Source organism: Mustela nigripes, chromosome 8 (genome assembly GCF_022355385.1).
Source record: "Mustela nigripes isolate SB6536 chromosome 8, MUSNIG.SB6536, whole genome shotgun sequence".
Classification (NCBI taxonomy): domain Eukaryota; kingdom Metazoa; phylum Chordata; class Mammalia; order Carnivora; family Mustelidae; genus Mustela; species Mustela nigripes.
The window spans coordinates 89,571,363-89,591,338 of record NC_081564.1 but is presented as its reverse complement, the minus strand read 5'-3'; the positions used below and the strand labels follow the sequence as shown (position 1 = coordinate 89,591,338).

Here is a 19,976-nt window from a genome sequence, read left to right as displayed (position 1 = left end):
CTTCACCACCATTATCACCATCATCGTCACCATCATCACCACCATCATATCACCACCATCACCATCAGCACCACCATCGTCACCGTCATCATCGTGGTCATCACTGTCACCCAATTATTAACGACTATCATCTGAGTCCTTGTGATGCTCCAGGAACAATTCCAAGTGATTTCCATACTCATTGGCCTATTTCACCCAGCTACACCCACAAGGTGGGACGTTCTGCAGATCAGGAGGGGGCAGTGAGTGCGTGGCCAGCCCAGCCTCAGGCAGCTGGCAGCCCCAGAGCAGAAAGCGTGTTCTCAGATCTGTGCGAGTACCAGAGTCCACACTAGGCCCCTGGTACAGATGATCTCACCACATTTAATTATTTTGGGGGGTCAGTTTTCAGGCAGTTACTGTTTACTACAGAAAGGTTTCTTTAGTTAAACCAAAAAGAAACTTGAAAAGAGTTTATCAATTAGTTTTTGTATGGACCCTTTTTTTCCCATGAATATTGATGTGGATTTTTTTTCTCTTTCACAGCAAATACTCTAACAACCAATTCAAGATGGTAAATTCATGGAAAATGGAAATTTTTCACTATTGAAAAGAAAAATAATTAGGAGCATATATTTTAAGTAAAGCAAGATACACATAATGACTAATGGCCAGAAAGGATGAGACGTAATACCGTATTTCATCCGTGTGAAAAACCAGGATTTCCACAAAAACATGACTTTTAAAAGAATGTTGTTTTGTGTTCACTAGAACGCCATTATTTTTAAATTATTTATTTATTTATTTATTTATTTATTAAAGAATTCCTTTATGCTTTCAACAAATAAATCTTAATATTATGCTTCAAGATATAGAGGATGAAATAATTTACACTTTGGAAGACAGTGTGGAGAGTCCTTAAGATATTAAAAATAGAGCTTCCCTATGACCCTGCAATTGCAGTACTGGGTATTTATGCTAAAGATACAGATGGAGTGAAGAGAAGGGCCATGTGTACCCCAATATTCATAACAGCAATGGCCATAATCACCAAACTGGAAAGAGCCAAGATGCCCTTCAACGGACGAATGGATAAGGAAGATGTGGCCCATATACACTATGGAGTATGATGCCTCCATCAGAAAGGACGAATACCCAACTTTTGTAGCAACATGGACGGGACTGGAAGAGATGATGCTGAGTGAAATAAGTCAAGCGGAGAGAGTCAATTATCATATGGTTTCATTTATTTGTGGAGCATAACAAATAGCATGGAGGACATGGGGAGATGGAGAGGAGAAGGGAGTTGGGGGAAATCAGAGGGGGAGATGAACCATGAGAGACTGTGGACTCTGAGAAACAGACTGAGGGTTTTGGAGGTGGGGGGTGGGAATATGGGTGAGCCTGGTGGTGGGTAGTAAAGAGGGCACGGATCGCATGGAACACTGGGTGTGGTGCATAAACAATGAATCTTGGAACACTGGGAAAAAAATAAAATTAAAATTTAAAAATAGATAAAAATTAAATAAAAACAAAATAAAATAAAATTTAATATCTTTAATATGTTTGGTTTCAAATGGTCATTCTGTTGAGAGCTCTGCGTTCTGAAGGACTGCCCCCCTCGGCACCGGGCTTGTAGGGTGCAGGAGGGAGTAGACCCTGAGTCCCCCATGGGTCACGAGCACGCTACAAAGGTGCACACACGAGTCGTGTCTTTCCATCATGTCAGCCTTATCCAGTCGTAAAGCAAACTTAACACAGTTGTGAAGCCGGCTCAGGATCCCAAACTCAGTGACATTTCGTACACATTTAATGCTGCTTCCCATGCATCACACAAGGCAAAGCACAAGTCAAAGACCCACAACAAACAAGACACAAGGGAAGTTCACAAGCCAAGCACGAAGCCAGTCTGCGAGTGCACACTGAGGCAAGGCCTCAGCTCCTCAGCTCCCCACACCCACCATCTCCGAGGTTCAAGCCACGCAGCATCTCTGTTCTGGGCAGAGATCCACCTTTCAGAGGTGGTCAGACATGGGAGGGGCACCGTCTGCAGAGTCTGACGGTTTGCTGCAGAACTCCTCCCCTTTAAAAGGGGAGGAGTTCTTGGGTATTGGCCCAGTCTTGGGTCTAACCAGTCTTGGGTCTTGGCCAAGCTCCGCTGGTTCCAGTGATGACAGCCCCGGTTCCTCCAGGCTCTCTTGGCTATCTGGGTTATCTGTTCCTGGTGCCTCCAGCCTGTGTGGGCATCTGCTGTATCTGGCCTAGGCTGCTGATGTCACTGCTTGACCCACGACTCTATCTTGCTCTCTACAACCCCAAGGAACCCTAAAGCCAATTATGTGGATGAGAACTCATGAACTGGGCACAGTCACTTATTTTTACTGGTCTTTTCTTTGGGTCCTGACACAGATATGAAGATGGCATGGAAGGAAGGAGCTCTGCCTGGGTCAGGAAAGTGCTGGGAGGAATCGCGGCCTGGGGTCGTCCCTCCAGGAATCGGGGAATCTGCCCTCTGAGGTTTGCAGCCGCACGCTATTAATAACGTCCCTGTTTTGGAGGTGGAGACTGGGTTCGAAAGAGGTGAAATTTGGAAAACAATAATAACAAGCAATTAAGTAGTACAGTAAGGCCAATGAAGGGAATCTCTAGTGTGTGATGAAGGGATTTTTAGCACAGAATGGGATGTGTCCTTAACTGCAGGCAAAATCATCGACACAGCTTCTCCAGAAGTTTCTAGAAAGAAGACTGTTCAACTCCAACTGCAAGATGCATTATTGTTGAGAGGCTGGGGCTTGGATGTCCATAAAGGGGACACATTGTTGTGTGTCCCCCTGGAGATCCACTCGAACGTGAGCCTGAGTTCCACTTCTCTTAATGAGCTTGCACGAAATGGCTGTTAACCTCTCACCCAGTGACAAGCTAATAAAATACATTTCATTAAGTTGTGTGGGTACTTCTGCTGAAAATTCACACTTGATTTATTTTTGTTTTTGTTTTCTAATAGTGCTTTTTAAAGATCTTCATGACATGGAAACGCATTGCTTTTTCTAGACTAAAACTACTTCTTCCCTTATTTGCTGAAGGAAAATATTAAACTTGGCAGTAATGGCAAGCATCGCACCACCTGATGTCACTAAAGTATGAAACACGTTTACGTTCCTGTAGGCTTCGTTACAGCCCAAGCACCATTAGTCTTTTTGATAGTTTCAAAGTTTTTAGAAAGCAACCTGAAAAACCAATAAAAATTAACCATCTTAGTTTATGCTGAGTGAAGTAAGTCAAGCAGAGAGAGTCAATCATCATATGGTTTCACTTACTTGTGGAGCACAAGGAATAACACGGAGGACACGGGGAGATGGAGAGGAGAAGTGACTAGCGGGAAATCCGAGGGGGAGACGAACCATGAGAGACTGCGGACTCTGAGAAACAGACTGAGGGTTTTGAAGGGGAGAGGGTGGGGGTTGGGTGAGCCTGGTGGTGGGTATTGAGGAGGGCACGGATTGCATGGAGCACTGGGTGTGGTGCATAAACAATGAGTCTTGGAACAGTGAAAAAATAAATTTAATTAAAAAAATTAACCATCTGTGTCTTTGCCTCAGTTTGTGAGGAAGAAGCAGGAGAACCAGACTGCTCACCTTAGGAATATTCACACTTCATCTGATGCCAAGCTCTTTCCCCATGGGGATCCAGTGAGCCACAGCTGTAGGCAGTGGCCTCTTAGTGCTGTCTGCAGCTTGCTGATTATATAGGTGGCCCTAAAGGACCTTGGAGTTGGCCCTTTCCAATGGACATTCATGTTTGACCTCATGCCATCCCTGATCTGGGTTGTAGACAGGTATTGTGGTGTCTCTGGAAAGTCTCAGGGCACAGTGACCAGGGTCCACATGGGCCAAGTCATCATGTCCATCTATACCAAGCTGCAGAACAAGGAACATGTGACTGAGGCCGTTTGCAAGGCCAAGTTCAAGTTCTCTGGGCACCAGAAGACAAGCTGCGCTCTGGTCCTGTCTTTCCTTGCCCCAGTGTCCAGCCTTCCTGACGCCATTCCTTCCGGCATTCCCTAGAGCCACACCTCCACGAAGTGGGGTGTTACTCAGTTTAATGAGGATGATTTTGAAGACATGGTGTATGCAAAGCGGCTCATCCCAGATGACTGTGGGGTCTAAGACATTGCTGGTCACAGCTCCCTGGACAAGGGGTGGGCTCTGCACTCATGAGAACCTCGGTGCCACCCCTTCCTTATTCATGCCGGACAATAAATTGTACTTCCTGTCCCAAAATTACTCATACTTCGGCTTGTTGGATTGGTGGTGATTCATTTCTTTGTTCATTCATTAATTTAACACATGCTTAGTGACCGCTTTCCAGGTGCCAGCACGGTCCTCAAAGCTGAAAGCTCATCAGTGGACAAAACAGACAAGAATTCCTGTCTTCGTGGATCTTACTTGTAACTTGGGAAGAGAGAGATGCAAGCAATGCATAGATAAATAATTCAAATACTCAGTGTGTAAACGGTGAGTCACAGTAAAGGGGCTGCAGTTTTCAATTACACAATCAGAGGGAGCTTATTGGAAGGTGATGAGAAACGTCTTGAAAATGACCCATGTCAGGGAGGAGAGAGTTTCCAGCCTGTTCCAGGGACCAAAGCAGGTGGGGCTGGAGCCCCGATGATGCAGAGAAGGACCCCTTCAGACGGGTGACGGTAGCACTGTTTCTTCTCAAAAATGTATAAAATGAAAAACTTTATCTCAGTCTTAATTGAAGGAGCAGCGATAATCCTCTGTGCTGTTTTAACAAAACAAAACCTGTCCTCAACAGAGACATAAATGTGATTCATAGATTTGACTAAGGGCCTCCTGAACAGTCAGATAAGGATCAAGTTTTGCGATTTCATGTGAAAGAATCCAGTGTCTGCAACAAGAACTTTCTATGGTGATAAAATTGTTAAGGTCAAAATACGCACACCATTGCTTGCTGTCTGCACGGACATGTAATACTCGTCCACGCATCTGCTCAACTCCACCCGACTCACAGGTCTCTCTTCACCAAGTCCTTCTGTATCTGCACTTGGAGCCATCAGGTACCCTGATTCCACTATAAATCCCAGGGCACTCCGTCTGCAAATATCTCACTCGTGTCTCCAGTGTCTCACAGGAAGACACACCCCCACTCCCACTTCCTTCCAGGGAACATGCAGGACCCCAGTTCAATGGCTGATGCAATATTATTGTGAGCCTCACTTAGCATCTGTGCCATCTACTATGCTGCCATGGCTGTAAATGTCGCCGGACCCGAGTCTCAAGAATTCACCTTTTTTTCCTCATTGCCGAGAACTCTGCCACACACAAGCAGAGACGTGTCCTGTTATGTGGGTCGTTGTCCCATCGACATTACACACCTCACCGTCACTCACCTGGTTCAGTGCACGAGTTCTTGTTGGAGGGGTTTCAAAGACTTTCTAGTACAGCATCTACTCAGGTGCAAGTGTCCTCCCCGTAACACGACAGTATGACAGTATGTATGTGTATGTGTGTATAACATGACAGTATGTGTGTAACATGACAATGTGTGTGTGTGTGTGTGTGTGTGTGTATAATGTCACCACAGTATGACAGATGTCTTAGGGCTAGAAAGGGACTATCCCATCTAGCTCATCTGTCTGACATGTGGACTCTATTTTATAGAATTCCTATACTTAGTCTCTAGTTGTCCATTTATAATGGAATCCTCTAATGAGAGAGTTTGCATAGTCAAATCTAACAACTCATATTGTAAGCCGTGGATAGTCACGTCCAGCATTGCACAAAAAGCCACACGCCATGAAAATATGGGTTTTCCCAGGATTTGGGGCTGGTTTAACACTCCGTGATCAACCACTATAACGCATTACATCCACAGGCTAAAGAGGAAAGATCATATACACATATCGGTTGAAACGGAAAAAGCATTGACAAAGTCTAACACCCATGCACAATACAGTGAAAAATCCGCAAACTAGAAACAAAAAACAGACCTTAGCTGGTAACGAACAACCACAGAGCCACCTAACAGGCATCCTATCAACGATGAGACACTCAGTGCTTTCCCTGCGATACAAAGAGAGTGTCTGCTCTCACCACCCTTACTCAACATCCTACTGGAAGTTCTAACCAGGGTAATAAGGTAAAGTGTAGAAATAAAAATTGATAATGACTCATTACAGCAAAGACGTCAATTTTCTCCAAACTGATCTATAAGTTTATGCAATTCCTATCAGAATCCCAGCAACCTCTCTGACAACCCTATCCAAAATTTGTATAGAAATATTCAGGCCGGGAATAGTTCAAATAATTTTGGAAAAGAGTAAAATAAGAGCAATAACTTTACTCCATATTAAAATCTACTGTAGACCCACGGTAACCAGCACAGTGTGGTATTGGCAGAGGACAGACACACAGATCAGAGAACGGAGCACGAAAACCAGACACTGACCCACACGGATATGCCAGCTGATCTTTAACGAAGGACAAAGTCATTCTATAAATGTCGGGTAGACCTCAGCAAACAGCACTAGATTAACTGGAGAGTCACAAGAAGAAAGAAAGGAAGGAGAGAGAGAGAGAGAGAGAGAGAGGGAGGAAGGAAGGGGAGGGGCGGAGGGGGAGAGAGAGAGAGAAAGAGAGCGAGAAAGAGAGAAAGAGGGAGGGAGGGAAAGGGGAGGGAAGAAAAAGAAGTTCTGAATGACCTTCGTGCCTTATGCAAACATTAACTCAAAATTGATGTTGATCACAAACTTAATATAAACATAAGACTTTTAGGGGAAAAAAAAAAGAGATAACCTTTGGAATCTAGAGCCAGCTAAAGCTTTTTTAGTCTTTACCTCAACAGCATGATGTAGAAAAGGAAATACGGCTACATTGGGCCTCATCAAAATTAAACATTTTGGATGTGTTGTACCCTGTTAAGATAAAGAGAACACACAGACCAGGAGACAATATGTGCAGGCCACAGATCGGACAAAGGACTGATACCAAGAATAGGTAAATAAATCTCAAAATTAAACAGTAAAAAAGCAAATAATCAATTAGAAAATGAGCAAAGGAGAGAAAATAGATTTCACTGAAGTTGATGGTCAGGTGACAAAGGCATGAAAAGACGCTCAGCAGTGCAACGACTGGGAAGTGCAAACTCGACCACAACGAGGGTCACAGCAGACCTATCAGGGCGGCCCCAGTAAAGACAGCCCCCCACCAGACAGTGCTGAGGAGGTCGAGAGCCCACCCACTTGCACACTCACTGCCTCTGGGAACATAGCGTGGCAGCCCCTCTGCAAAGTGGTGTAGCCGCTTCTTTCAAAATTAAAAATGCACTTTCCAGAAGACAACGTGTGCAACCATTGCCTTCTTGGGCACTTATCCCAGAGATATAAAAACACCTTCACCCAAAAATCCATACACCAGTACCCATAGCAGTTTTATTCGTAATAGTTCAAAACTAGAAGCGACTAAAATACCTTTCAAGGGGTGAATAATGAAGCAAGCTGTGGTCGATCCACACCATGCATGGAACAGCATGGAACAGCATGGAACAGCACTGAGCAGTAAAAGGGCACAAATAACCGGTGTAAGCAACAGCCAGGGACTGAACTGAATGACAGAAGCTCAATCACAAAAATGACCCATTGTCTCATTCCATCTCTATAGCACTCTCTGAAATGATAATTTTATGTAAATGAAAGGCAGATAGTGGTTGCCAGGGGTCCGGGGGAGGGGGAGGAAGGACTATGCCATAGAAGGTAGGATGAGGACCCCAGGAGGGAGCTGTTCTGAATCTTGTGCTAGTGATGGTCACAGGAAACTGTACAGGAGATACAATTGCAGAACACTACACACACACACACACACACACACACCTTTCAGTCACACAAATAATGTTGAAAAAAGTGATTCCCACATGTTACCATGTTACTACACTCACTCTGTCACTAGGTGTGTGTATGTGTGTGTTTGTTAGTCTTTGGGGAAAGCGTTAAGTCTAAGTTACAGACATGATGACTCTTCAGTTGTCCAAATGTCAGTGTGTAATTTCTAAAAAACTAAAGGCTTTCTACGTCTTAACCACAGTATGACTTTTGTATTCAGGAAGTAATTATTGATATAACCCTGTTATCTGAGTCACAGACTATTCATTTCGGCAGTTTTCCCATAATGCTCCTTATGGGAAGCATGTGAGGCAAGATCCAATCTAACGTCCTCTTCGCTCTGAGTTCTGTCTTTTTCATTTTCAATAATCTTCCACCATTTTATGACCAAGACACTCTACAGAGTGCAGGCCAGTCATCGTGAAGAGTCCTTCCATGTCAGCTCATTGGAGGTTTCCTCCTGGTTAGAGTCGGGGTGTGCATTTTTGGAGGAGACGCCACAGGTATGAAGTCATGGTCTTGCCAGCGAGTTGTATCTGAAGGCATTCAGTCTCAACTTGTCCCATGATGGTGACGTTAATTTGATCAGGTGATCACCTGATCAAGATATCTCTGCTATGAAGAAGTTACTATTTTGCCCTTGATAACTAACAGATTCCCGGAGGAAGATACTCTGAGATGAGATAGAGACCATGCTTTTCTTCGTATTCTTGTGTAATAATTTTGACAACCCTGATGTTTCTTATCTAAAGCGACTTTACAGACAGTCGCCAAACGATTATATCTCAGGTCCATCATTTCTTCCACTGACTTTAGGCAGATTTCTACCGTAAGGCTGGACTTCCATTCTCTGCCACTTATGAGCCTTGTATCATATCCTTGTGTCTCTGCATGACACCCCACCTTCCGGCTGAATGAACCCATCCCACTTCCATATTCCGATAACATCTCTTTTTCTCCAATCTGTCTAGCATTTACTACAGATCACCCAGTGGTCTGATTATTTGTCAGCATTGCTAGAATATTTGAAAATCTTGTGTTCATCACACGTGTCAGCACGAGTCATGCACTCCTCCCTCCTCCCCATCACTTCAGGAACGACCTCTCACATCCAAGTCTGGTTAGGTGACTCAAGCTTAGAACACAGTCATGGTTTCCTCTTGCCTACAAGAAAGAACTCCAACTGCTTCACAGGACACAGGAGCCTGTGTTTGTACAACCCAGGCCCGTCTCCTCCAGCATCACCCTCCGCCCCAACACTCCTTCCCTGAATCCCAGTCAGACTCACCACTGCACCCACAGGCCCTGCATTGATCGTGCTGCCTCATGTCTTCCCACAGAAATCACTTCTGCTTGTGTTTCCTTCCCCATCCTGTCGAATGTGAGAACCCCAGTCATCCCTTCATTGGTCACATCAAGCAAGTTATGGCAAGGGCTCCATGCATGACCCTCGGTACTAAGCTGCCTCTGTCAAAACCCGTCTTCACTCGTCTTCAAATGAGCATGTCCTCGAGGGACAGCAGCGACTGGACCTGCATAATGCGGATCATTCCCCCTCACTGCTTACCTTCCTTTACATCAGAGAAACAACGTTAAATACATTTGTGTCTCCAGTGGGAACACGTAGTGGATACACAGAAAAAATGACTCAACCAATTAATGATTGAAGAGTAGAAATCAGTATATATTTTTTGAATTCAATTGCATTGAAATGAATGAACAGAAACATGTTCCTCCAGGAAGTTAAACTTCATTCTTTGCACAATTATCAAAATTACCCTGGAGTTTTTCCTTCAGTCGGTTTGGTAATCCAATTTAAAATTTAGACCCAAATACTTTAAAATTTAAAAGTTTATTGGAAAAAATGTATATATACTTAGAACAACAAAATAAGAACCAGGATAGACTGGAAAACGTTAATTAAATTTGCTTTGGGGTGATTTTAGAGGTCATATGATCAAATCAGAATATTTTATTAAAACAAATAACCAAAGCTTTCATTATTGTTCCCTAGAACATAACCTCATTAATTCAACTTTAAAGATTAACTTCAAGAGCAAAGTTGGATTTACATCTTTGAAAATTGGAGAACATCCCTTGTTCCTTTGAAGGAGCTAATGTATCCTGAACACAAAACCTTCAACACCACTTACAACACAACTCTAGCACCTGGACATGTAAGGGTCCTCATCACTCCTGTCCTTACAAGAAGATCAAACTAGATGTACTACACGCTGAGGACTTTTCTTGGGACCCAGGAGAAGGGTACAAATCGTACCCAGAAATCTAGAGAGACAGGTTCATCCAGAGAAGCACAGCCAGGAGGAGCTGGCCGTGCGGCCGTGCTAGAGCCTCCTCTGGGAGGAACACAAGGCTGTCATTTTGATGAATTGCCGGAGGCTGAAAAGCCCACCAGCTCTCACAGCCAAGATTTCTCCCGGCTCTGGCCACAGGAGGAGAAAAGCAACATGCTGAACCATGCCCAGAACCTTCTCCGCAACCAAAGCCCACCCCGTGGGGAGAAGGCTGTCCCGCCTCCCAGCGGCTGCGGAGGGGCGACCCTCCCGCTCCAGCCCCTGTCCTCCCATCTCACCAAAAGAAGAAGAAGCACATTTCCCAGCTCAGAGTCAACACGGTGAGGGGTGCTGGAAGCAGCCTGGGCAGAAAGCACGTGGGGCCCAGATGCTGGTCAGCTCCGAGACGCGATGCGGCTCGAAGCAGACAGATGCCTGCCCTCCTCCAACCCCGCTGCCCACCAGCAGGGCTCCTGGGAGCTAACACAGACCTTCTCTCTCTGAGGAGTGTTCGGGAACGCGTGAGCTCGAGGGGCAGGCAAAGACAAGGGCACCAGAGTCAGCAAACATCGAACATTCAGACCTCCGGACCAGATGAACGAAAACCTCACATCAAGCCCGAGGTGCCTCCTTCTCCACAACACCACATGTCTGGCTTCGGCACCAAACGTACAAGGCATGACAGAGGCAAGCCATGAGCCGTCCCCGGAGCCAGACTCAGATACGGAACAGATGCTGGAGCTGTGGCACCAGGAGTTTACAGGAACCATGATTAATGCGTTAAGGGCTCTAATCGGAAGATGGAATACATGAGAGAACAGACGGATATGGTCAGCAGAGAGAGCGGAAGTCCCCGAAAGAATCAAAATTATTTGTGAGACGCCAAACTCAGGGAGAGAGATGAAGAAAGCTTTATGCGGGGCTAATGAGTAGACCCAACACGGTGCAGGTCAAGTGAGTGAGCTCGCAGAGAGGTCAGTAGATTCTTCCAAATGGAGTCTCTCTCTCTCTCTCTCTCTCTCTCTCACACACACACACACACACACACACACGTAATGAACAACACAGAGCAGAGCAGCCAAGACCTGGAACCCTACAGACGGATGTTCTGCAGGTGGGCAGTCTAGTGACAGCTGATTTCCCGTGGGGCCAGGGAGCAGGTTAACAATTCTGAAACCAGCACACACGCTTCCTGGAATCAAATGGTTCTGTAGATGGATGGCGGGTGGTGGGAGCCAGGCTCCTCCCTGTTGGACAGGAGCTCACAGATGAGCAGAGATGAGGCTAGACGATCCCAGTGGTGATGGTTCTGAGTAATACATTTGCCTTGATCCAGATGTGGCTGCGTGCACACGGAGTTGGGCACAGACACACCTACACAGCCGCTAGCTCACTTGCATGCATTCCCTTGCTCTGTCAGCCGAGGAGGACCAGAGACAGCAATGTCTCTGTACCGGGGAGCGCAGCTGGTGCCCAGACCTTGGTTTCCAACACCACTTTCCGATAAACAGAAGGTGGGTTTCTGGAAGAAACAACGGTCTTTAGGACTGGAGACGGAGCTATCCGGCAATGCCAGGAAGTAGGGAAATGCTATCCGAAAGCAAATAGCAAAACCCAAACCAAGAAAATACAAAAACAAAACAAGCCCAAGCAAAAAGACACACACATGAGGAAAGTGCATCAGAGGAACTCGGAGAAAACCAGAAGAGCTCCCAGGGGCCAAATCAGGAGCGATTTGAACAAGAAAAATGGAAACTAGGGCTGGAGTATAACCACAGCGGAACATGACCGAAGGATAGCGCAGACGTCTGTGGTCCACAGTGATGTAACCGGACGATGGAACACACAAGCACGTGGGCGAGAATACACAAACCGCGCAGATTTATGCAGACTGTCCCCCTCACGGCGCTGGACGCGACTGCCCATCTGCAGGCCTGGGGGAGCAGCGGTTCCTGCCCTGTCTGCAGCGGAGAAGCTGGAGCGTTGGGGAGGATCAGAGTTTATGACATGCTAGAAACCGTTGACAACGGTAGAGCACACGCTGCTGAAGGGAAGGGGTGCGCCGATCAGAAGCATTTACAAGCAGGATTTATTTTATAACAGATACAATGTATCGACAGAGAATCATTTGCAAAGTGTTTCAGATGTTTCTCTTTTCGCCCAGACCGTGAGGCAGGTCCTCTGCCAGGTAAGCAGAACCATCTGGCTGCTGACCTGTTTGTGCAGTCCGTCATTCCACAAGCCGCCTAGATCCTGCGCCAGCCCACCATGGAAGAGACTGTCAGGACAGACAGACAAGCGGCAGAGCATTTCCAGGCTCTGTCTGAATTCAGAGCTTGGGTTTCAGGAGCTCGGTCCACCACTGTGTATCCCCCACATGGGGCTCTTCATTTCAGGGTGTCACAAGTTTATGCCTTATTCCCCCAGTTATACTACAAGACCCTTGAGTAAAAGACCCCTCCCTCTGCTCCTGTGTATGCCTGTTCATACAGGACCTTAAAACGGGGCCCAAGTGCAGGATATCCAACACAGTGGCCATTCAAGGAGTTAACTTCACGTTCATTTGTAGGTCAGCTGAGCAGAGCTGAGAATTTAAAGGATCTAACAACACACGACCCAGGACATCCACACAGGCCACAACATGATCACCTACACCTGTTATAAAGGTTCACACTCAGAGGCACTTCACACCTCTGCTGAGCTTGAAGATGATTTTCCCAGCGTCAGTCAGAGGGGAGGGCAGCAGTAGCTGATAATCCCATGTTTTAAGCAAGCACACATTCCTCCTCTGTGCACACCGATTAGAGATGTCACCGTTGTGCATCAGGACGAGTGACTTCCTGGGTGCTGGTAACCCACGAGCAGGCGACCTCCTTCAGGCAGAGGAGCCAGTGTGTTTCAGGGCTGTGTCTGGACCACTGGACTCATTATGTGCTCATGGCATAATGTCTGCAAAGGCACATCAGGATCTCCTGCTTAAAAATACAGGCACACGTGTGGGGAGGAAGGAAATAGAGAGCTCAAGCGTCGATTCTTCTGTTGTCCCCATAGCAGGAGAGCAGATGCGACAGTATGACAGTGGACCACGCCAATGTTCCTGCTGATCCCCTAAGTAGCAGGGGATTCAGTTTCAACAGCCAGGGAGGAAATCCGTGCACGTCGGTCATTTTATATTGGCTTATCATTGTGACGTAAGGGTCCCAGAAGTCTTGCTTACCGTGCCATGAGCTGAGCAGCGCACACCCCACTGGGAGAATTTCTCCATGGGTTTCAGGGGTCCCCAGAGACTCCCCCATGTGTCTGAGATGCACATCCTAGGGCTTGGGGTCAGGGAGCCTGTTTTCCACATTCGCAGGGAATGAAACCCTGACGGGGTAAGCCTAGCGATGGGCTCCCCGGGGCCCTCTGCGGTATGGGTGTGAGAGCGTCAGAATGGGGAAGAAAGGGAGACGCACGGGAAACATGAGGGATCAAACCCTGCTCGTGGTCACCGTCAACTTCTGCCCCAGCAAACTGCAGGAAGACATCAAGTCCAGGCTCTCTTCCAGCAACAGCCTCAGCCAGAAACGGGCTCTCCAGTCCCTCCCCCTTCGCCAGCACACACACCCCTCAGACAAGCCACCACCTCGTGCCTCAGTGGCCAGCGGGTTCCCACCCATCTTTGAGGCCACCCGAGCACCGTCCTGCAGTCGTCCGTCAATCCTACTTGAGATTCGTGGCTGCCATCATCTCCGTGACTGCTGGGACATCTGGTCACCTTCCTCTGGACCCCTGTGTCTGCCGCTGACAGCCCGTGAACATGAATTTTACCCTGCAGGTCAGAGTCAATCTGGGCACAGCGATGGCTTCTCTGGGCCCAACCTGACCCAGAACGTCTAGCTCCTACTATGGGCATTTCTTACCTATTTTGTCCCATTGAGGATAACTAGTTGTGCCCAGTTCCACCCCCGTGTGAGAGACACAGAGCCGGCCGTCTCACAAGGCTACTTCCGAAAGCCGGGTTATTTCAAGCGTCACAATGTCCCGCAGTCCTGGCATCACCACAGTCCCTGACCCCAGTCTCAGGGACGATCCCGAACGTGCGTCAGACCTCCCACGTCACCAGCGTGTGCAGTGCTCCCCCTGGAGATGTGAATAACAACACACACACTGAATCCTAATGAAAAACCGAATTACCTTCTGAGGAAAAAAAAACATCTTTTTTATTGCTGGAAAAATTCCTCCAGCTCAGTGAGACAGACCCAGACCCGGCCTCCCGTTAGCCCTGGGCTGGACACCACGGTGGGAGACCTCCTCTGAGCCTCCCGTTCAGTCTTAATGTGCACTAGCCGCCCCCACCCCAGAAGAGGCTCACTGGGACCACGATATTCCACACACGGCGGCAGGCGCTGGGCCCTGGAAAGCGGAGTCTCCTGGAGGAAACAAGCAGGCCGTGTCCAGATAACTCAGCAAACCGGGGGCAGGTGTATGGAGGTGTTTGGGGATCAGAGAGTCGGGGTGCGACATCAACACAAAACGGCCCAGCGACCAAGGATAACCCAGAAAAGACAGGCTTCCAGACGAGGAACGGAGGCGCCCTGCGGCAGACAGAGGGGGCGCGCGCCCAGGTGGGGGCAGGGCGGGGGATGCAGGCAGCTGCCAGGCCTCCTGGAGAGAGTCTTCCCCTCTCAGGCGACAGACAAGCCCTGAAGGAATGGAAGCCAGGACGTACAGATCTGCACTTCCAGCCTGTCGCTCGGCCGTGACGCAGAGCACAGCTCACTGTGGGCACGGTCAGGAGGAAGAATCAGAGCGAAACGCTACTTATCGTTCAGCACCTGTGGCACGTCTGCTCTGCGACAGGATGGACAGCGTGGCGCTTCGGAGGGAGGAGCACACAGGACAGACTCACTGCCGCATACCTGCTCCCACGGATTGTCACACATTCCACAAACAAGTACAAGTGGTCACAAGACTGTAAAGCAGAGGGAGGCTGACGGGAACCCATCAGGAAAGCCTTCTGTGCAAAGATCTCGTTTGCTAACACGTGCAGCTGCGTGGCCAGTCCAGGGACGGGGGCGCGGGCGGGGCCGGTCCCTGGAGGAGAGGACGGCACAGGAGCTCAGGCGGGATGCCCAGCGTGTGCGAAGAGCTAAGGCGTGGGGTCTGGGGGAGAAGGACAGCAAGGGGAGGAGCACAGTCCGTGTGTGCGTCCTTGAGCTGGCCCCTCCCGAGGAGCGAGATGGACAGAGCGGCCAGGGGCCGTCCATGAGGTCGCTGACCTAGCAGTCGGGAAGGGAAGGGTCAGTGTGCACCTGTTACTGCGGCCACCCGGGCCAGGGGCGACCTCCACGTTGCTTCTTCTCATCTACTTGGCTCCTTTACCTAGCCCTAGCCCTACCCCTAACACGAAGGGGCAGCCCTCCTCAGAACCCGGCAGCGATTTCTTGGGCTTCACGAAATCAGAGCTGAAGTGAGTGTTTCCTTTGGAAGGTTTGGGGCTGACCTTCTCACAAGGCTAGCTTTAAGAACATGACACATTAAAAGGTGCAACCTCACTGACGTCCCTTGGTTACCCTGGAAATCTCTAATCATGCCTTTTATGTTCAGACGTATGGGAATGGAAACTCGACAATGGAAAATATAACATAATTACTTTATTATTACAATTCAAAATTAGGAGCAATCAAGCATGCCCTAATAATAAGCACCCTCCATCAAGATCCAAAACAAGAAGCCCATGTCAGCCATTCTGTGCAGAAGACAGAAGACAGCCTTCCAGGTTGTCTCCACGAATACCGGGCATCTATGGTTTGCTTGGCTCTGTTAGTTTTCAGGTTTCTGAGATTCTCTGCAAAGAATCTGGCATGGGACCCTCGGTGATTAAAGATAGAGAATTTCAGTTTCATGGACTGAGTTTGACGCCATGACAAGCTACAGCTTTCATGAATCTATGTTGTACTATCACTGAACATCACTCAAACATGGACAGCTACCCCTGTTTTAAAAATAACAATATTTGGTTATATCTTAAGATTTTTTTAAATTTTCAATGTATTAAATATCTTTCTATAACTCTGATTCGGGTGCCTTTATACATGTAGTTTTTGAGAACATGAAAGCATTGCACGGTTTATCTCAGGGGGCAACTTGGGAATCTATAAGAATAGCAGGGACATGTATCTGTTCACTGAAAGAAGCTCCCTCCACCCCAGGGGCCGGGGCTCTGGGCTGTCAAGTTTGGGGATGAAGTAAGATGCCTTGTCTCTGATTTTCAGGGAGGCCTGGAATTCACTCATTCTGCCAGTTTCTTTTCTCTAATACACACAGTTAAATTTAATGGAACCCCTCTTCTGTAAGAAAGTTTTTAGTCTCCCTATTTATTGTGCATATAGTATATAGAAGAATATACATAATGGCCTGAAAATACTCCATCATAAAGTAACATTTCAGAACTGGCCTTAGACTTAAAACACTAAAGCCCAGATTCATGATTACTGGTTTACTTCTATTTGATTTTATCTTACTTTAATGATTTTATCTTACTTTATTTTATTTCATCTTACTTTTATTTTATTTTATTTTATGGAACACACAACACCTCCTTTTTGGCAATGTGTTTCCCAGGGTATGTGTCTGGCACTGTCCGAGTGGATTCCACTGGCTAATGATGCTCCGGGGACACTTGCTAACGGACAAACACAGACCATGCGTACAATGATCCTGCCCAGGACCTGAGCTCAGCGTAGACACACTCTCAACAGTTCTTCCCAGTCCTGTAGCGCTTCCTCCTCCCTCTACATGTGTTAATTACTCAGGTCTATATGGACTTACTTATCATTTTTCTTCCTAATCATAGAAACAACTCCAAATGTAAATAAAAATTATGTTGTTGTTCATCGGTTTCTTGGCAAATTACTACATCATGTCACTACAAACGCTGAAAACACAATTTCCTCTCCTACACGGAATACATGTGATGCGTCACCCTCAGAAGTGAAGTCATATTAAAGATTCAGAAATAGTACTGGACGCTTCACCGATCTGGGTCCGTGAAATGACCCTAAATTACTAAGTAATAGTTTCAAATATGGGATTCAGGTTCTTGGGGAACTTAAGGCCAAGTAAGCCCAATACAGAAGACCCACCACAGCTAAAAGTTACCGACAAAATCAAAACTGGGCTCCCACCATGTGGAACCAGTGGCAAGCAGAGTCGGGAGGGCCATGGATGTTGGGGGACACCAGGACGGCAGCACCTGCTTGGTCTTCGTGTTGCTTCTTTCTCATTTCCTCTCTGGCTCTGACGCGAGTGGAGGCTGGTGGAATCACGGAGCCCCGTGGCAAGGCTGGACAATGGACCCTGCAAAACAGACTGTCCTTCTGGACAGAAAATCGAAAGTGTGGGTTTCTCTGAGCTGCCAGAGCGCTTGGGGTAGTCCTACTCTCCCTCCAGGCACCCTTGAGGTCAGGGTCCATTGCAGAGCTGCAACCAGAAAGCACAGCAAAAACTCACCCTGTGGACAGAAGCTTAGGTGGAAAGAAGACCGTGGGAGTAAAATTCGCTCTTCCTCCCCTACTCCGCGCCGAGGGTGGGCCGGTGACACAGAGCTGCGGGATGGGACTGCAGCTGTGAGTCTGAATATGCTTCCAGCCAGGGGACCCTGGAGGGGCTCCCTGCGATTCAGAAAGTGTGGGGAAACCTCCTGAAGGAGCAAGCAGGAGCAGGGCACCCCGATTCCATGCAGGGAGTGATAAAGGTTCTAGACTCCAAGCCGCTCACACCTGGAACGTGCTGAGGAAGCACAGGGAAGGTTCTGCCAACTGAACAGCCACCTACACTCCTGCCCATGTCCCGGCCTCACCTGTGGTGCTGCAAGGGCAACTCAGATGACTTGCTCAGGCTGGAAAACGAAACAGACACTGAACAGCCACCCCCGAGCTGCCACCTTAACCAACAGGGTGGATCACTGGTCAAAACGAACCAGTGAACATTGTCCTGACATAACAGGACTCAAAAGCCTCACAGGGTTAGATGTTAAATGCCTGCATTACAGTCCAATGTGACTCAACATGCCCAGGCCATGAAGCACTGAGCAGTTTTTGAAGGAAGAAATGAAGAACGCCTACCCTGAGACGACCCAGATGTTGGAATGATCGGAGGTTTAAAGCAGCTGCTCCGAGCATCCTCCACAATGTCAAGGTGCACATACCTGCAGTGAATGGAGTTCACTGGAGAGAAATGGAAATTCTCAACAGATAAAAAAGAAACTCAAGAAAAAGCAAACTGTAAAATTCGGCATGAAGAAATACAATAACTGAAAAATAAATCACTCTGTGCCTGGGTTCAGTGATAAAGCAGAGTGACCTAGAACACAGCATGAGAGATTATCCAACCTGAACGACAAAGAAGAAAAGGAACAGAGCTTCGGGCTCCTGCAGAACAAGAAAAGTTCTGACATGATTGTCACTGGAATTCCTGAGACAGGAGAAAGCAACTGGAATAAAAAAAATCCATGTAGAAAAATAGTGGCTGATAATCTTGTGAAAAATATAAATTTTCCAGATGCAAGATAAACAAAACACAAGTAAAATAAACCCGGAGAGAAACTTGCCCAGACACACAATTCTGAAAATTAAAGATTTAAAAAAAAAAAAATCTGGAGAGGAACTAGCTTAGTATTTGTAGGGGGCGGGTTCTGAGGGCTGTGGATTTCCCATCAGTGAGGTCAGAAGACAGAACACTGAGACCAGAGGAGCCGCCCGGGGTCCCATGTCCAGAAAACGTGCCCCCTGGGTTATGGCTGCATGAAGACATTCTGGAGTGAAGGAAAGCAGAGACGTGGTCACATGCTCCAACGTAAACACAGAAAGGGACTCTTCACTCAGATGCAGAATGATCTCAAAGGGAGATTTAGGATGAACCACACACATGATAAACATACAGGTAAATGTATAGATGATATTTATCCCTAAAAGTTCTTTACAATATATTCACAAGGTGAATAGAACTTGTGACATTGGAGGGAGTGGGGGCTTGGGTGGATAACAGGCTACAGGTGGCAGAGGAGAGAATAATGCTGGTCCCAGTGGCTGAGACCTTCTATGTCCCGACAGGTGGACACCAAGTCACCTGGGAAAAATTAGGTATCCATGGTATAATCAGAGATACAATGAAAATGCAGATAGATAACAAAAAATTCAAGAGATAAGTAAAAATTAAAAATTTTAAGTGTTCAATAACAAAAAGAAAGCAAGAAAATAGATCATAGAAGTTATCTTTCTAATACCTCCCATAACTGGTATAGTAAAAGACCTTATACATGACAAGTTTCATTTAGCAAAATATTTTTTGTCATATATTCATATATATTGTCATATATTCTGTCAAGAGATTTTTTTTTTCTAATCAAAATTGGTTAAGTAAGTGTGTGGTGTTTAAAAGGATGGCATGTGCAAACCTGAGTTTTCTTGTGTGTGAGAAAGATTCTTCAAAATCTATAATTAGCTTATATTTTTCAATTTTTTTTTCTTTTTAGTATAGTTAACATAAGAAAACTCATCCATTCTCAAGTTTTGAAACAATTGAAATCTGAATAAGCAGTTGCAAAGATGTAATAATATAAATGTATATGAAACAATAAACATTAGGCAAATATTCAAATCCTGGGAGAAATCTAACATAGATTCAATTTTTTCTTGTTTTAATTTCTAATTTCCAAAGGTGAAAAACAAGGAGAGAATGAATGCACACTTTTTGGGAGATGTGAATAACAGGGACAAGCCAGGTCCCTGGAGGAGTCGTCACCGAGGCAGGCAAGGGAA

The 19,976-nt window shown here is 46.7% G+C and overlaps 1 non-coding gene across 1 annotated transcript; it reads left to right on the top strand.

Annotated features, from left to right (window-relative positions):
• The first annotated feature begins 3,627 nt into the window (after positions 1–3,627).
• On the top strand, positions 3,628–3,756 carry LOC132024054 (small nucleolar RNA SNORA70). Its single transcript, XR_009406165.1, has one exon. It is a non-coding gene; the product is annotated as a small nucleolar RNA SNORA70 (small nucleolar RNA).
• The last annotated feature ends 16,220 nt before the right edge of the window (positions 3,757–19,976 follow it).